The sequence below is a fragment of the Diadema setosum genome, chromosome 12 (assembly GCF_964275005.1).
Source record: "Diadema setosum chromosome 12, eeDiaSeto1, whole genome shotgun sequence".
In the NCBI taxonomy this organism is placed as follows: Eukaryota; Metazoa; Echinodermata; class Echinoidea; order Diadematoida; family Diadematidae; genus Diadema; species Diadema setosum.
The window spans coordinates 15,730,831-15,736,830 of NC_092696.1; the positions used below are offsets into that span (position 1 = coordinate 15,730,831).

Genomic DNA, 6,000 nt, shown 5'->3' on the forward strand with positions numbered 1-6,000 from the left:
GTCGTTACCCATCGAATATTTTGTTATTACATGCAGCATTATTCCGCACATTTCCTAGGCATACGTTCACATTTAGGAAGCGAAATTTGACAACTTTTGCTGGCGTACCAGAACTATGTTTTGGCTTTAACATGTATGCGCGTTTAGGGCAAGTCGTGTAAAATTGGCATACCTTGGAATGAGTAATTCGGCGTTTTACATACAGCGTAGCATACAATAATCCAGAGTGGAAATTAACGTATCTTACAGGGTACAACGTACATTATAATAGCCACCTTGAGGATTGCGTGTTCGTATAATTAATTATATCTCTTGATTAGAAAATCAATGTTATACAGATACAGGGTTTTGGGTGTTTTTTTTTTTCTGTTTCACAGATACACCATGCGCCCTATAGAACATTACGTGTGAATACATGTAGTAATCAACGTGAAGTAACTGACAAAATTGAAGTGAAAGTTGCCTTACAATGCCAATTTATGGTGAGATAACAAATATTGCAACCAAATAATTGATACTCTTTAACAACCGTTAGCATTTCAATCATAACATTTCTACTATTTCTGAAACCACAATACACACATGATTTGTCTGCCAAATGCATAATTCCGATTGACGAACCCTTTTTCATTTTCGGATTAAGCACATCCAGTTAAATGTGGACTTCGTGTGCTTCAAAACAACAAACCTTTTGAATTACATGTACATGCCGTTATTGCATTTTTCAGACTACACGAAGCTTCAGATTAAGGGTGTAAGAGTGTGGATAAACTTGTAATAATCAACTCCATGGCAGATTTTCCTCAAACTTGGCAGTTGATCTCAATGGCAACAGAATAAAAAAATTAATTCAAACTAAGATTGTATTTCAATAGGCTCTCGCGGCATCATTTTTGTATTATTTCGTTTTTACTGCAACATAATTGGAACTGTAAACAATTGCTATGTGTTTGATTCAATCAACGCGTTAATTTTTCAACGTATAGTTAAGTTCATTTCCCATTCGGCATTATGATAACAAACAATTCATACGACGAAAACAGCTGAAGAATGAACAAATATTACAATACGCTCTTATCGTACTGTATTGTAACTAATTGGATTGTATGTTTTTAATTTTAATAAAAATAAAAAAATCAGCGCGTGCAGAAGGGGCTCCCAAGCCACAAGTACAGAATGAATTAATATCATATCATACCGTATCTTAAACTTGCCTTGGACAAGCAATAGACACTAGATGGCAGCCTTCGGCGTAGGCTGGTAATTGCAGAAATTGAAGAAATGAGGGCATACACAATGTCATGTACGTTCAGCAAACAAATTTTCAATGATAAATTATATATGTATGTCTGTATCGTTCCTATAATTATGCTAGTATGCCAATAATCTTGGCTACTCTGCAAAGGTAGAGGACTTTACTTGACTAAAAAAAATCATATATTTTAAATTCTTTCTTTAATTTTGAGGTAGTGATTACAAGTACGTGAATGCAACATCATTCTTATTTGGTTATCTCTCACCAAATATGATAATCGTAATTTACAGATGGGTACATTAAGGTCTCTTTAACAGTCAAAATAATAACAATCTGCGCAGTCTGCTTCCTGACCTAAAATAAAGGAAAGAGACAGTTTTGACTACTATGAACATTACGACGCTTAGAACGGACTTTGAGCAATACCGCTCAAATCTAACTTGCTGAGACATTTTGCTCACTGTAAGCACTTGTGTTGAGCCTTTTAGCTTACAATTTCTAGCAACTTAATTCGGTTAAGAGGTGCTAGTAACGATTGACGCGATACATTAGATAGGAATATCCAAGACTGGGACGTCTGCTTTTCATCACATTCATAATGATCGTCACACAGAGGGCGCAGAAGAATCGTCCCAAATTCCCACGTCCACCGTTTGAGATAGACACTGACGTTCAACTCAAAGATACCGCTCTTTGAGAGAGCAACTTTGTATTCCTAGGATCGAGAATCTAATCCACAATGACATCGTTCCCAAGGCTAAATTGGAACCACCAAACAGCTCCAACTGACAGGGTGTGCGCTGCTCTTCAATCTCTCCTGTTCTCGCAACGCTGTGCTTTCAACGAACTGATGGTGACACCTTGCATCTGTCTCGGGCATCTATGTTGAGATGTATTGCCCAAGACAGTGATGCGCTATCAAGACGTCTTCCAGACTTCGTTCGTCTACCAAATGAAAAGGAAAGGAGAAGGGCTAAAATGAGTTTCTTTGAGATGGTGAATATTCACGGGGTGATAGACTTTGTCCATCTACCAAATAAGAAAGAAAGGAAGAAGGTTAAAAGTGAGTCTCTTCGAGATAGCAAACATTCCCAGGGTGATCGGCTTGATCGATTGAACCCAGATAAAACTCATTGCGCCCACCGAGCATGAGGACCAATTCATAAACCGTAAGAGAAAACACAGCATCAACGTTCAAGTTGTCATGGATGCGGAATGCAAGCTCATCAACATCAATGCTTGCTGGCGAGGGAACACCCATGATTCCAGAGTCTTACGGGAAAGAAGGCCCAAGGAACCTTTAGTGAACATAATAATATGGTCAAGGGGTTTAGCAGTTATCCGCTCCGTCAATGGCTTCTTACTCTCATACTGTGCTCGCAATCTCCGCAGAAGCGCTACAACCAATCACATGAGAGGATACGGTGTCTGGTTGAGAGAGGAATTGGACAGCTGAAGAAGCAGTTTCATTGCTTGCATGAAGAACTCTGCATACATCTCGAGCTAGCAGGGAAGATCCAAACTGCCACTCAATCAATAGCACTCATGCTTTTTATTCATTTTCACTCCTTCTCATTTTAATAATGTACGTACGTGTGTAGTACGCTTACTCAGTGTTCTCTAAAATTCTGCACCCAATGGCGGCTTAATTGTGTATTGCTTAGTTTGCTTGACACATGTACAGTACTATATCTTCACTCTACTGAGGAAGTTGTATCATCACGTTTCTTCTCCATAATTCTACTCTTTTTTAACGACATACTAACCCTCCTCATGGCACCATGACGATCGATGAACCTCTAGACAACAGTCAAACTCCGAACAGTAAGTTGATAAAATTTTGTCTGTAAGTTGCATGATCCAAGATTTTAGGGTTAGACATCAAGATTAGGATGTATGGGGATGTGCATATCCATGCACTCTCTACAGGATTAAAGAGGAAATATGCTGATTACACATTGCGGGATTTCCTTTCTGTTTAGAATGCATTGTTCTTTTGGTATTGCTTTCCATGTTTCACTGAGCCTATTCAGAATCTCTAGTTATCCATATTGGCTGTTACCTAGCTGGAATACACAGATACATCTAATGAACGTGCAATAATTCTGAACATGCTTTTCACTTTTTTGTTGTCATATAGGTTAACTGACTGCAGCTGCAGAGCCAACCCTGACTCTGATGAGGAGACCCCGTGACCCTCATCATGGCTGCAGCAGTGCTCACCGTGGGGAGGAACCTCCAGACAACACTCTCTTTATTTATATAATATATAACAATAAAACAAAATAATTTTAATTTTCCACCAAAAAACATGCGTAAAATAGGCCATGTGCCTAGGTAAAGCCGGGCGACGCAGAAGTAGTCGCAGTGGTCTCAAATTTTATGCGAAGTCGACTATTAAACAAACGTCAAACGTAGCTAGTCACACAAACTAATGCCATGTCCTGTGTAGTGGTGATTGAGCTGCCATAATGGAAAGCTTGGTGACGCCTGTTATTCATGTCACATTCAATTTAGTTTTTATTTGTACTTCAACTGTTGTAATCAGTAAGATTTTTTCTCTTTTTTTACATTCAGTTTGCAACCAACTTCTAATAAATGGGATTGGCTCATATTTTGATTGAATCATAGTACATTGTTCCAGCATCTATGCCCTTCAACCAGAAACTAACTAATCAATTATGCACAGCTGCTTTCTTTCCCTAACAGCATGAGGCATGTCAAAGTTAATTCTTCCTATAAGCAATATCTTATTAATGGAAATTCAAGAAAAGATTCTGCATATTTTATATTCATTGCTTAATCAAGAAAAATTGATTATTAAATTTGTATCATATATTTGAAACTATTCATTGACTTAATGAAATATAATACAATACAATGTATCAAATGTATCTATACCATAATTTGCAAAAGTTCAAGACCACCTGGGAATTTGTAGGTATTTTTTATTTCACTGAATTATTATACAAGCTCGCTATAGTAGTCAGTAAATGGTCAGCACAAGATTAATGGTACAAGCCCATGTGAATGAAGAGTTTTTGCTGAGGCAGGTCTTGTAGAATTTTTTTTTTTTTTTTGTCTCCTGCATCATGGTCAAAAATGCCAGTCTATGTCAGGTTTAAAGGGCCCAAAATGACCCTCCACCAAGAAGGTTTAATATGTTATTTCATTATTTCAAGTCATGAAATCAATGTAAAAGAGCAGGGGAGTGTGATAAAGAAGTTATGCATTGGAAATACATACAGGTACGTCTGAAATATTTTTACGTATGTTTAATTTATGTTTGTTTTTATCACTGAGTTATTGCATTCTAAAAGGAAAGTCTTAATATAATTATGATATTAAAGTAAGTTATGATATGATATAATGTGATAAAGTTTATCTTTTGGAGAAAAATTACAGCTAATACTTTCCTCTTGTACAGTCTTTTCACAGTTCAGTGATAATTAAAAAGGGCTAATTAGTAATTGAAAATTCTGCTACTTTTATTCTTATAATGGGATAAATGGACATAAAAGATATGGCATTGCTTTTGTGATAAAACTGCTGAATAGAAATGAAGGAGATCCTCCAGGGATGTCAAGTCGATCTGGTTGGGAAATATGGAGCAGCTGATTCAGATGCAGACGGAAGTATGAGGCAGCGTGTCAGCCAAACAGAAACTAAGGCAGGGATCGTCGGAGGTCTACGCCCCCTCTTCACAACAAAAGCACGGACAATGTAAGCACTCATTCTCTGTCCAAAGTCGTGTGCTAAATTTCATACTACTGTAGGTGACCGAGGACAGAAAAAAAAAAAAGGAAATCATTTCCAGTTCATCCTTCCAATGCTTACTACTTTTTAAAACATTTTTAGGCAAATACGTTTTAGGAAATATGAGTGACAGTTCGAAATTATATCCATAATAATGTACTTGGGAGAACATGGATTACTGGCCCTAAATTACCACATTTAAGTTGACATATTTCCAGCATGCCCTCAACCTTCCCTTAAAGTCAAGGCAGAACACAATGTCAGGAAAAATATATCATACAAGGACATTTAAGGCAGTAAATTATTCACACATTGTTTAATCTGATGTATGTCAATGTCAATGTCAATGTTTTACAGAGGATATTGATTTTCACTTTAGTTTTAATCAAACAGAGCCACTTCTTAGATTGGTACAAGACTTATAGTGGCCTTTATATGTTAAAGATATTGCTGTAGCAATAATGCCCTTTAGATAGGATTTGAGGGCATTTGGCAGGGAAGCTCATGATCTCATCTTCAGGAAAAGGACACCATCACCATCCACAACACGGAGTACATTCGATGCACAAGATTGAGAAAGCACTTGGTAACAATATCCCAAATACTAGGTCGGAAGGAAAATGAGCTCAAACAGCTCACAAATCAGCTAGGACGCACCATCAGCATCCACAGATAATATTACCGACTCCCAAATGAGACTTTCCTCCTCTCAAAAGTCAGCAAAGTTTGTAATGGGATGAATGGACTTAAACATATCATAGCATTGCTAATAATTGTGATAAAACTGCTGAATAGAAATGAAGGAGATCCTCCAGGGATGTCAAGTCAATCTGGTTGGGAAATATGGAGCAGCTGATTCAGATGCAGACGGAAGTATGAGGCAGCGTGTCAGCCAAATAGAAACTATGGCAGGGATCGTCGGAGGTCTACGCCCCCTCTTCACAACAAAAGCACTGACATTGTAAGCACTCATTCTCTGTCCAAAGTCG

The 6,000-nt window shown here is 37.6% G+C and overlaps 1 pseudogene; it reads left to right on the forward strand.

Moving 5' to 3' along the window:
* Positions 1 to 1,237: 1,237 nt before the first annotated feature.
* LOC140235749 (putative nuclease HARBI1) lies at positions 1,238 to 3,450 on the forward strand (annotated as a pseudogene).
* The last annotated feature ends 2,550 nt before the right edge of the window (positions 3,451 to 6,000 follow it).